At 55.9% G+C, this 13,209-nt stretch overlaps 1 protein-coding gene across 5 annotated transcripts in view; it reads left to right on the forward strand.

Moving 5' to 3' along the window:
- Positions 1-3,747: 3,747 nt before the first annotated feature.
- The window catches only part of LOC123759477 (uncharacterized), a 143,511-nt gene continuing 134,049 nt past the window's right edge, over positions 3,748-13,209 (forward strand). For 3 of the 5 annotated variants that reach the window (XM_069335012.1, XM_069335016.1, XM_069335017.1), the window contains exon 1: positions 3,774-3,808. The gene's annotated coding sequence lies outside the window, so the exon portion shown is untranslated. The other 2 variants (XM_069335015.1, XM_069335014.1) reach the window with 2 other exon arrangements.

The raw sequence follows: 13,209 nt of genomic DNA on the forward strand, positions 1-13,209 counted from the left end.
TGAAACTGAGAAAAGGGGAGAACAGATACACAGAGAAACACAAGGTGTGTGAAGAACTCAACAAGAGATTCCAGGAGGTCTTCACAATAGAACAAGGACAAGCCCTTGCAATAAATGAGGAGGCGGCAAACCAAGCAACCTTGGAGTAATTTGACCTCACCAGTGATGAGGTCAAGGGTGTCTGCTGGAGCTGGATGTGACAAAGGCTGTTGGGCCTGACAGAATCTCACTATGGATACTAAAGGAAGGTGCAGAAGCACTAAGTGTGCCACTCTCTATGGTGTATAACAGGTCACTGGAAACAGGAGACTTACCAGAAAGTTGGAAGACAGCTAACGTAGTCCCAGTATACAAGAAGGGTGACAGTCAAGAGGCACTGAACTACAGTCCAATTTCCCTAACTTGTATACCATGCAAGGTGATGGAGAAGATTGTGAGGAAAAGGCTCGTAGAGCATCTGGAGGGAAATAACTTTCTAACGCACCACCAACATGGGTTCAGGGATGGTAAATCGTGCCTCACAGGTTTAATAGAATTCAATGACCAGGTAACAAAAATTAGGCAGGAAAGAGAAGGGTGGGCCGACTGCATTTTCCTGGACTGCCAAAAAGCCTTTAACACAGTACCCCATAAAAGGCTGTTAAAAAAGTTGGAGCATCATGCAGGTGTAGAAGGGAAGGTGCTCCAGTGGATAAGGGAGTACGTAAGCAACAGGAAACAGCGAGTAACGGTGAGGGGGGAGACATCAGAGTGGCGAGATGTCACCAGCGGAGTCCCACAGGGCTCAGTACTTGGACCCATCCTGTTTCTAATATAAGTAAACGATCTTCCGGAGGGTATAGACTTGTTTCTCTCAATGTTTGCTGATGATGCAAAAATTATAAGAAGAATCAAGACGGATGAAAATAGACAGAGACTACAGGATGACCTGGACAAACTGGAGGAATGGTCTAGAAAATGGCTGCTAAAGTTCAACTCGGGAAAGTGTAAGGTGATGAAATTAGGCGAAGGGAGCAGGAGGCTGAACACAAGGTATCATCTGGGAGGTGAAATCCTGCAAGAGTCAAATAGAGAGAAAGATCTGGGGGTTGATATCACACCGAACCTGTCCCCAGAGGCCCACATCAAAAGAATATCATCAGCGGCATATGCTAGACTGGCCAACATAAGAATTGCCTTTAGAAACTTGCGTAAGAAACTTGTACGACCTCCCCAACAAACAAATACGAGCTCTCCCGACACACACATAGAATCTTCCAACACATATACAAGCCCCCAACACACACATAAAAGCCTACAACACACATACAACCCCCCAACACACACACATATATACAACTCCCCAACACACATACATAAAACCCTCCAACACACACATGTACAACCCCCCCAACACACACACATTTATAACCCCCCAACACACACATACAACCCCCAACACACACATGTACAACCCCTAATACACACATACAACCCCCCAACACACACATGTACTACCTCCCACACACACACACATACAACCCCCAACACACACATATACAACCCCCCATCACACACATACAACCCCCCAACACACACATATACAACCCCCCCCATCACACACATGTACAACCCCCCAACACACACACATACAACCCCCAACACACACATGTACTACCTCCCAACACACACATATACAACCCCAACACACACATATACAACCCCCCATCACACACATACAACCCCCCAACACATACATATACAACCCCCCTAACACACACATATACAACCCCCCAACACACACATATACAACCCCCCAACACACATGTACAACCCCCCCAACACACACTTAATCAACCCCCCAAAACACACATATACAACCCCCCAACACACACATACAACCCCCCAACACACACATACAACCCCCCCAACACACACACATATATACAACTCCCCAACACACATACATAAAACCCTCCAACACACACATGTACAACCCCCCCATCACACACACATGTACAACCCCCCATCACACACATACAACCCCCCCAACACACACATATACAACCCCCCCAACACACACATATACAACCCCCCAACACACACATATACAACCCCCCAACACACACATGTACTACCTCCCAACACACACATATACAACCCCCCAACACACACATATACAACCCCCCCAACACACACATATACAACCCCCCAACACACACATATACAACCCCCCAACACACACATGTACTACCTCCCAACACACACACATACAACACCACAACACACACATGTACTACCTCCCAACACACACACATACAACCCCCATCACACACATACAACCCCCCAACACACACATATACAACCCCCAACACACACATGTACTACCTCCCAACACACACATATACAACCCCCCAACACACATGTACAACCCCCCCAACACACACTTAATCAACCCCCCAAAACACACATATACAACCCCCCCAACACACACATATACAATCCCCCAACACACACATACAACCCCCCAACACACACATACAACCCCCCAACACACACACATACAACCCCCAACACACACATACAACCACCCAACACACACATACATCCCCCCCAACACACACATATACAACCCCCCATCACACACATACAACCCCCCCAACACACACATATACAACCCCCCCAACACACACATATACAACCCCCCAAAACACACATATACAACCCCCCAACACACACATGTACTACCTCCCAACACACACATATACAACCCCCCAACACACACAAATACAACCCCCCAACACACACATGTACTACCTCCCAACACACACATATACAACCCCCCAACACACACATGTACTACCTCCCAACACACACATATACAACCCCCCAACACACATGTACAACCCCCCCAACACACACATAATCAACCCCCCAAAACACACATATACAACCCCCCCCAACACACACACATATACAATCCCCCAACACACACACACACATACAACCCCCAACGCACACATACAACCCCCCAACACACACATACAACCCCCCAACACAAACATACAACCCCTCCATCACACACATACAACCCCCAACACACACACATACAACCCCCAACACACACATACAACCCCCCAACACACACATACAACCCCCAACACACACACATACAACCCCCAACACACACATACAACCCCCCCAACACACACATATACAACCCCCCAACACACACATGTACAACCCCCCAACACACACATGCACAACCTCCCAACACACACATGTACTACCCCCCCAAGACACATGCACAGCCCCCCAACACACACACATACAACCCCCAACACACACACATACAACCCCCAACACACACACATACAACCCCCAACACACACATACAACCCCCAACACACACATGTACTACCCCCCCAAGACACATGCACAGCCCCCCAACACACACACAATACACTTAAATACAATATTAACCAACCATTAAGTATCACTCAAACCCCAGGCCGTCACTAGGAGAGATACACAGCATACCTCGCAGTATACTCACAAGGAGTGAGTATACCTTCCTAATTGTTGACTATATTCAGGAGAAATGTATACCTTGTCAGGTGATCAGTATGAGCTCTAATGGTGGGCCGAATATTTATTTCCTGCGATAGATCTAGAGGCCAACAGCAAACTCGAACGTCCAGTAGACGCCGCTGTTGGGTAGTTAGCGCCTTGTGGCCGGCCCGGCGGCGCTGAGTCATACACCAGCACCGGCCAGTTGCTTCCTGTGAGGTGTGGGTGGCGGGTGTGTGGTGGCACCCTCCTGTGTTGAGTACTGTGTGGTGACACTCTCCTGTGTTGACTACTGTGTGGTGACACACTCCTGTGTTGACTACTGTGTGGTGACACCCTCCTGTGATGACTACTGTGTGGTGACACCCTCCTGCGATGACTACTGTGTGGTGACACCCTCCTGTGTTGACTACTGTGTGGTGACACTCTCCTGTGTTGACTACTGTGTGTTGACTACTGTGGTGTGACACCCTCCTGTGTTGACTACTGTGTAGTGACACCCTCCTGTGTTGACTACTGTGTGGTGACACTCTCCTGTGTTGACTACTGTGTGGTGACACTCTCCTGTGTTGACTACTGTGTGGTGACACCTTCCTGTCTTGACTACTGTGTGGTGACACTCTCCTGTCTTGACTACTGTGTGGTGACACTCTCCTGTGTTGACTACTGTGTGGTGACACCCTCCTGTGTTGACTACTGTGTGGTGGCACTCTCCTGTGTTGACTACTGTGTGGTGACACTCTCCTGTGTTGACTACTGTGTGGTGACTCTCCTGTGTTGACTACTGTGTGGTGACACTCTCCTGTGTTGACTACTGTGTGGTGACACTCTCCTGTGTTGACTACTGTGTGGTGACACTCTCCTGTGTTGACTACTGTGTGGTGACACTCTCCTGTGTTGACTACTGTGTGGTGACACTCTCCTGTGTTGACTACTGTGTGGTGACACCCTCCTGTGTTGACTACTGTGTGGTAACACCCTCCTGTGTTGACTACTGTGTGGTGACACCCTCCTGTGTTGACTACTGTGTGGTGACACCCTCCTGTGTTGACTACTGTGTGGTGACACACTCCTGTGTTGACTACTGTGTGGTGACACTCTCCTGTGTTGACTACTGTGTGGTGACACTCTCCTGTGTTGACTACTGTGTGTTGACTACTGTGTGGTGACACCCTCCTGTGTTGACTACTGTGTGGTGACACCCTCCTGTGTTGACTACTGTGTGTTGACTGTGTGGTGACACCCTCCTGTGTTGACTACTGTGTGGTGACACCCTCCTGTGGTGACGCTCTCCTGTGTTGACTACTGTGTGTTGACTACTGTGTGGTGACACCCTCCTGTGTTGACTACTGTGTGGTGACACTCTCCTGTGTTGACTACTGTGTGGTGACACTCTCCTGTGATGACTACTGTGTGGTGACACTCTCCTGTGTTGCCTACTGTGTGGTGACACCCTCCTGTGTTGACTACAGTGTGGTGACACCCTCCTGTGATGACTACGGTGGGGTGACACCCTCCTGTGTTGACTACTGTGTGGTGACACTCTCCTGTGTTGACTACTGTGTGGTGACACTCTCCTGTGTTGACTACTGTGTGGTGACACCCTCCTGCGATGACTACTGTGTGGTGACACTCTCCTGTCTTGACTACTGTGTGGTGACACTCTCCTGTGTTGACTACTGTGTGTTGACTGTGTGGTGACACTCTCCTGTGTTGACTACTGTGAGGTGACACTCTCCTGTGTTGACTGCTGTGTGGTGACACTCTCCTGTGTTGACTACTGTGTGGTGACACCCTCCTGTGTTGACTACTGTGTGGTGACACTCTCCTGTGTTGACTACTGTGTGGTGACACCCTCCTGTGTTGACTACTGTGTGTTGACACCCTCCTGTGTTGACTACTGTGTGTTGACTACTGTGTGGTGACACTCTCCTGTGTTGACTACTGTGTGTTGACTGCTGTGTGGTGACACTCTCCTGTGTTGACTACTGTGTGGTGACACCCTCCTGTGTTGACTACTGTGTGTTGACACCCTCCTGTGTTGACTACTGTGTGTTGACTGCTGTGTGGTGACACTCTCCTGTGTTGACTACTGTGTGGTGACACCCTCCTGTGTTGACTGTGTGGTGACACTCTCCTGTGTTGACTACTGTGTGGTGACACTCTCCTGTGTTGACTACTGTGTGTTGACTGTATGGTGACACCCTCCTGTGTTGATTACTATGTGGTGACACCCTCCTGTGTTGATTACTGAGTGGTGACACCCTCCTGTGTTGACTACTGTGTGGTGACACCCTCCTGTGTTGACTACTGTGTGGTGACACCCTCCTGTGTTGACTACTGTGTGGTGACACCCTCCTGTGTTGACTACTGTGTGGTGACACTCTCCTGTGTTGACTACTGTGTGGTGACACTCTCCTGTGTTGACTACTGTGTGTTGACTGTGTGGTGACACCCTCCTGTGTTGACTACTGTGTGGTGACACTCTCCTGTGTTGACTACTGTGTGGTGACACTCTCCTGTGTTGACTACTGTGTGGTGACACTCTCCTGTGTTGACTACTGTGTGGTGACACTCTCCTGTGTTGACTACTGTGTGGTGACACTCTCCTGTGTTGACTACTGTGTGGTGACACTCTCCTGTGTTGACTACTGTGTGGTGACACTCTCCTGTGTTGACTACTGTGTGGTGACACTCTCCTGTGTTGACTACTGTGTGGTGACACTCTCCTGTGTTGACTACTGTGTGGTGACACTCTCCTGTGTTGACTACTGTGTGGTGACACTCTCCTGTGTTGACTACTGTGTGTTGATTGTGTGGTGACACCCTCCTGTGTTGACTACTGTGTGGTGACACTCTCCTGTGTTGACTACTGTGTGGTGACACTCTCCTGTGTTGACTACTGTGTGGTGACACCCTCCTGTGTTGACTACTGTGTGGTGACACCCTCCTGTGTTGACTACTGTGTGGTGACACTCTCCTGTGTTGACTACTGTGTGGTGACACACTACTGTGTGTTGACTACTGTGTGGTGACACCCTCCTGTGTTGACTGCTGTGTGGTGACACTCTCCTGTGTTGACTACTGTGTGGTGACACCCTCCTGTGTTGACTACTGTGTGTTGACACCCTCCTGTGTTGACTACTGTGTGTTGACTACTGTGTCGAGAGACCCTCCACTCCCGTGTGGACTGCTGTGTCGATAGACCCCCCCTCCCGTGTGGACTGCTGTGTCGAGAGACCCCCCTCCCGTGTGGACTGCTGTGTCGATAGAGCCCCCCCCCCTCCCGTGTGGACTGCTGTGTCGAGAGACCCCCCTCCCTTGTGGACTGCTGTGTCGAGAGACCCCCCCCCCCCTCCCGTGTGGACTGCTGTGTGGTGACACCCTCCTGTGTTGACTACTGTGTGGTGACACCCTCCTGTGTTGACTACTGTGTGTTGACTGTGTGGTGACACCCTCCTGTGTTGACTACTGTGTGGTGACACCCTCCTGTGTTGACTACTGTGTGGTGACGCTCTCCTGTGTTGACTACTGTGTGTTGACTACTGTGTGGTGACACCCTCCTGTGTTGACTACTGTGTGGTGACACTCTCCTGTGTTGACTACTGTGTTGACTACTGTGTGGTGACACTCTCCTGTGATGACTACTGTGTGGTGACACTCTCCTGTGTTGCCTACTGTGTGGTGACACCCTCCTGTGTTGACTACAGTGTGGTGACACCCTCTTGTGATGACTACGGTGGGGTGACACCCTCCTGTGTTGACTACTGTGTGGTGACACTCTCCTGTGTTGACTACTGTGTGGTGACACTCTCCTGTCTTGACTACTGTGTGGTGACACCCTCCTGCGATGACTACTGTGTGGTGACACTCTCCTGTCTTGACTACTGTGTGGTGACACTCTCCTGTGTTGACTACTGTGTGTTGACTGTGTGGTGACACTCTCCTGTGTTGACTACTGTGTGTTGACTGCTGTGTGGTGACACCCTCCTGTGTTGACTACTGTGTGGTGACACTCTCCTGTGTTGACTGCTGTGTGGTGACACTCTCCTGTGTTGACTACTGTGTGGTGACACCCTCCTGTGTTGACTACTGTGTGGTGACACTCTCCTGTGTTGACTACTGTGTGGTGACACCCTCCTGTGTTGACTACTGTGTGGTGACACCCTCCTGTGTTGACTACTGTGTGTTGACACCCTCCTGTGTTGACTACTGTGTGTTGACTACTGTGTGGTGACACTCTCCTGTGTTGACTACTGTGTGTTGACTGCTGTGTGGTGACACTCTCCTGTGTTGACTACTGTGTGGTGACACCCTCCTGTGTTGACTACTGTGTGTTGACACCCTCCTGTGTTGACTACTGTGTGTTGACTGCTGTGTGGTGACACTCTCCTGTGTTGACTACTGTGTGGTGACACCCTCCTGTGTTGACTGTGTGGTGACACTCTCCTGTGTTGACTACTGTGTGGTGACACTCTCCTGTGTTGACTACTGTGTGTTGACTGTATGGTGACACCCTCCTGTGTTGATTACTATGTGGTGACACCCTCCTGTGTTGATTACTGAGTGGTGACACCCTCCTGTGTTGACTACTGTGTGGTGACACCCTCCTGTGTTGACTACTGTGTGGTGACACCCTCCTGTGTTGACTACTGTGTGGTGACACTCTCCTGTGTTGACTACTGTGTGGTGACACTCTCCTGTGTTGACTACTGTGTGGTGACACTCTCCTGTGTTGACTACTGTGTGGTGACACTCTCCTGTGTTGACTACTGTGTGGTGACACTCTCCTGTGTTGACTACTGTGTGGTGACACTCTCCTGTGTTGACTACTGTGTGGTGACACTCTCCTGTGTTGACTACTGTGTGGTGACACTCTCCTGTGTTGACTACTGTGTGGTGACACTCTCCTGTGTTGACTACTGTGTGGTGACACTCTCCTGTGTTGACTACTGTGTGGTGACACTCTCCCGTGTGGACTGCTGTGTCGAGGCACCCCCCCCTCCCGTGTGGACTGCTGTGTCGAGGGACCCCCCCCTCCCGTGTGGACTGCTGTGTTGAGAGACCCCCCTCCCGTGTGGACTGCTGTGTCGAGATACCCCCCCTCCCGTGTGGACTGCTGTCGAGATACCCTCCCTCCCGTGTGGACTGCTGTGTCGAGAGAGCCCCCCTCCCGTGTGGACTGCTGTGTCGAGAGACCCCCCTCCCGTGTGGACTGCTGTGTCGAGAGACCCCCCCTCCCGTGTGGACTGCTGTGTCGAGAGACCCCCCCTCCCGTGTGGACTGCTGTGTCGAGAGACCCCCCCTCCCGTGTGGACTGCTGTCGAGAGACCCCCCCTCCCGTGTGGACTGCTGTGTCGAGAGACCCCCCCTCTCGTGTGGACTGCTGTGTCGAGAGACCCCCCCCCCACTCCCGTGTGGACTGCTGTGTCGAGAGACCACCCCCCTCCCGTATGGACTGCTGTGTCGAGACCCCCCCCCCTCCCGTGTGGACTGCTGTGTCGAGAGACCCCCCCTCCAGTGTGGACTGCTGTGTCGAGAGACCCCCCTCCCGTGTGGACTGCTGTGTCAAGACCCCCCCCCTCCCGTGTGGACTGCTGTGTCGAGAGACTCCCCCTCCCGTGTGGACTGCTGTGTCGAGACCCCCCCCTCCCGTGTGGACTGCTGTGTCGAGACCCCCCTCCCGTGTAGACTGCTGTGTCGAGACCCCCCCCCCTCCCGTGTGGACTGTGTCGAGAGACCCCCCCCTCCTGTGTGGACTGCTGTGTCGAGAGACCCCCCCCCCCCCGTGTGGAATGCTGTGTCGAGGGACCCCCCCCCCTCCCGTGTGGACTGCTGTGTCGAGAGACCCCCCCCCCCTCCCGCGTGGACTGCTGTGTCGAGAGACCCCCCCTCCCGTGTGGAAGGCTGTGTCGAGGGACCCCCCCCTCCCGTGTGGAAGGCTGTGTCGAGAGACCCCCCCTCCCGTGTGGACTGCTGTGTCGAGAGACCCCCCCCCCCTCCCGTGTGGACTGCTGTGTCGAGAGACCACCCCCTCCCGTGTGGACTGCTGTGTCGAGACCCCCCCCCCCCCTCCCGTATGGACTGCTGTGTCGAGAGACCCCCCTCCCGTGTGGACTGCTGTGTCGAGAGACCCCCCCCCTCCCGTGTGGAATGCTTTGTCGAGGGACCCCCCCCCTCCCGTGTGGAATGCTGTGTCGAGGGACCCCCCCCTCCCGTGTGGACTGCTGTGTCGAGAGACCCCCCTCCCGTGTGGACTGCTGTGTCGAGAGACCCCCCCTCCCGTGTGGACTGATGTGTCGAGACCCCCCCCTCCCGTGTGGACTGCTGTGTCGAGAGACCCCCTCCCGTGTTGACTGCTGTGTCGAGAGACCCCCTCCCGTGTGGACTGCTGTGTCGAGGCACCCCCCCCCCCTCCCGTGTGGACTGCTGTGTCGAGGGACCCCCCCCCCTCCCGTGTTAACTGCTGTGTCGAGGGACCCCCCCCCTCCCGTGTGGACTGCTGTGTCGAGAGACCCCCCCTCCCGTGTGGACTGCTGTGTCGAGAGACCCCCCCCTCCCGTGTGGACTGCTGTGTCGAGATACCCCCCCTCCCGTGTGGACTGCTGTGTCGAGAGACCCCCTCCCGTGTGGACTGCTGTGTCGAGAGACCCCCCCTCCCGTGTGGACTGCTGTGTCGAGAGACCCCCTCCCGTGTGGACTGCTGTGTCGAGAGACCCCCCCTCCCGTGTGGACTGCTGTGTCGAGAGACCCCCCTCCCGTGTGGACTGCTGTGTCGAGAGACCCCCCCTCTCGTGTGGACTGCTGTGTCGAGAGACCCCCCCCACTCCCGTGTGGACTGCTGTGTCGAGAGACCACCCCCCTCCCGTATGGACTGCTGTGTCGAGACCCCCCCCTCCCGTGTGGACTGCTGTGTCGAGAGACCCCCCCTCCAGTGTGGACTGCTGTGTCGAGAGACCCCCCTCCCGTGTGGACTGCTGTGTCGAGAGACCCCCCCTCCCGTGTGGACTGCTGTGTCGAGAGACCCCCCTCCCGTGTGGACTGCTGTGTCGAGAGACTCCCCCTCCCGTGTGGCCTGCTGTGTCGAGAGACCCCCCCCCTCCCGTGTGGACTGCTGTGTCGAGAGACCCCCCTCCCGTGTGGACTGCTGTGTCGAGAGACCCCCCTCCCGTGTGGACTGCTGTGTCGAGAGACCCCCCCTCCCGTGTGGACTGCTGTGTCGAGAGACCCCCCCTCCCGTGTGGACTGCTGTGTCGAGAGACCCCCCTCTCGTGTGGACTGCTGTGTCGAGAGACCCCCCCCCACTCCCGTGTGGACTGCTGTGTCGAGAGACCACCCCCCTCCCGTATGGACTGCTGTGTCGAGAGACCCCCCTCCCGTGTGGACTGCTGTGTCGAGAGACCCCCCTCCAGTGTGGACTGCTGTGTCGAGAGACCCCCCTCCCGTGTGGACTGCTGTGTCGAGACCCCCCCTCCCGTGTGGACTGCTGTGTCGAGACCCCCCTCCCGTGTAGACTGTGTCGAGAGACCCCCCCCCCCCGTGTGGAATGCTGTGTCGAGGGACCCCCCCCCCTCACATGTGGACGGCTGTGTCGAGAGACCCCCCCCCCCTCCCGTGTGGACTGCTGTGTCGAGACCCCCCTCCCGCGTGGACTGCTGTGTCGAGAGACCCCCCCCCTCCCGCGTGGACTGCTGTGTCGAGAGACCCCCCCCCCTCCCGTGTGGAATGCTGTGTCGAGGGACCCCCCCCTCCCGTGTGGAAGGCTGTGTCGAGAGCCCCCACCTCCCGTGTGGACTGCTGTGTCGAGAGACCCCCCCCCCCTCCCGTGTGGACTGCTGTGTCGAGAGACCACCCCCCTCCCGTGTGGACTGCTGTGTCGAGACCCCCCCCTCCCGTGTGGACTGCTGTGTCGAGAGACCCCCCCTCCCGTGTGGACTGCTGTGTCGAGAGACCCCCCTCCCGTGTGGACTGCTGTGTCGAGAGACTCCCCCTCCCGTGTGGCCTGCTGTGTCGAGAGACCCCCCCCCTCCCGTGTGGACTGCTGTGTCGAGAGACCCCCCTCCCGTGTGGACTGCTGTGTCGAGACACACCCCCTCCCGTGTGGACTGCTGTGTCGAGACACTCCCCCTCCCGTGTGGAATGCTGTGTCAAGGGACCCCCCCCCTCCCGTGTGGACTGCTGTGTCGAGAGACCCCCCTCCCGTGTGGACTGCTGTGTCGAGACCCCCCCTCCCGTGTGGACTGCTGTGTCGAGAGACCCCCCTCCCGTGTGGACTGCTGTGTCGAGAGACCCCCCTCCCGTGTGGACTGCTGTGTCGAGAGACCCCCCTCCCGTGTGGACTGCTGTGTCGAGACCCCCCCCTCCTGTGTGGACTGCTGTGTAGAGAGACCCCCCCTCCCGTGTGGACTGCTGTGTCGAGAGACCCCCCCCCCTCCCGTGTGGACTGCTGTGTCGAGAGACCCCCCTCCCGTGTTGACTGCTGTGTCGAGAGACCCCCCCCCCCTCCTGTGTGGACTGCTGTGTCGAGGGACCCCCCCCCTCCCGTGTGGACTGCTGTGTCGAGAGACCCCCCTCCCGCGTGGACTGCTGTGTCGAGAGACCCCCCCCCCCCCCTCCCGTGTGGAATGCTGTGTCGAGAGACCCCCCCCCCTCCCGTGTGGAATGCTGTGTCGAGAGACCCCCCCCCCCCCTCCCGTGTGGAATGTTGTGTCGAGGGACCCCCCCCCCCCCTCCCGTGTGGAATGCTGTGTCGAGGGACCCCCCACCCCCTCCCGTGTGGAATGCTGTGTCGAGAGACCCCCCCCCCCTCCCGTGTGGACTGCTGTGTCGAGAGACCCCCCCCCTCCCGTGTGGAATGCTGTGTCGAGAGACCCCCCCCCCCTCCCGTGTGGACTGCTGTGTCGTGGGACCCCCCCCCCTCCTGTGTGGACTGCTTTGTCGAGGGACCCCCCCCCCTCCCGTGTGGACTGCTGTGTCGAGAGACCCCCCTCCCGTGTGGACTGCTGTGTCGAGAGACCCCCCTCCCGTGTGGACTGATGTGTCGAGAGACCCCCCCTCCCGTGTGGACTGCTGTGTCGAGGCACCCCCCCCCCTCCCGTGTGGACTGCTGTGTCGTGGGACCCCCCCCCCTCCCGTGTGGACTGCTGTGTCGAAAGACCCCCCTCCCGTGTGGGCTGCTGTGTCGAGAGACCCCCCCCCCTCCCGTGTGGACTGCTGTGTCGAGAGACCCCCCCCCCCTTCCCGTGTGGACTGCTGTGTCGAGAGACCCCCCCCCTCTCCCGTGTGGACTGCTGTGTCGAGAGACCCCCTCCCGTGTGGACTGCTGTGTGGTGACGCTGGCGTCTGTGTTGTCAGCCATTACGTCAGACCATTGTCAACGTGTCAGACAATTACGTCTTACACTTCTCTCTCCCTGATCTGGAAGACAATCAGCAAGATAGCAAGTTTTTTCAGATGCCTCGACTGTCCTCCTCCGTGGTTCTATTGTGGTGGATCCTGTGTCGGCCGTGAACGAACAGGGTTCTCAATTTCGACTGTTAGCTTTTGCTCTCTTCCTCCTCCTCCATTCCTCACTCGCAAGCCCCTTCTTAAATCTTCTCCCCTTAGATTTTTGCACTTCTCTTTGCCTTGTCTATAATCTTTTCCCTCTCAGAACTCGTC

This window comes from Procambarus clarkii, chromosome 32 (genome assembly GCF_040958095.1).
Source record: "Procambarus clarkii isolate CNS0578487 chromosome 32, FALCON_Pclarkii_2.0, whole genome shotgun sequence".
Classification (NCBI taxonomy): domain Eukaryota; kingdom Metazoa; phylum Arthropoda; class Malacostraca; order Decapoda; family Cambaridae; genus Procambarus; species Procambarus clarkii.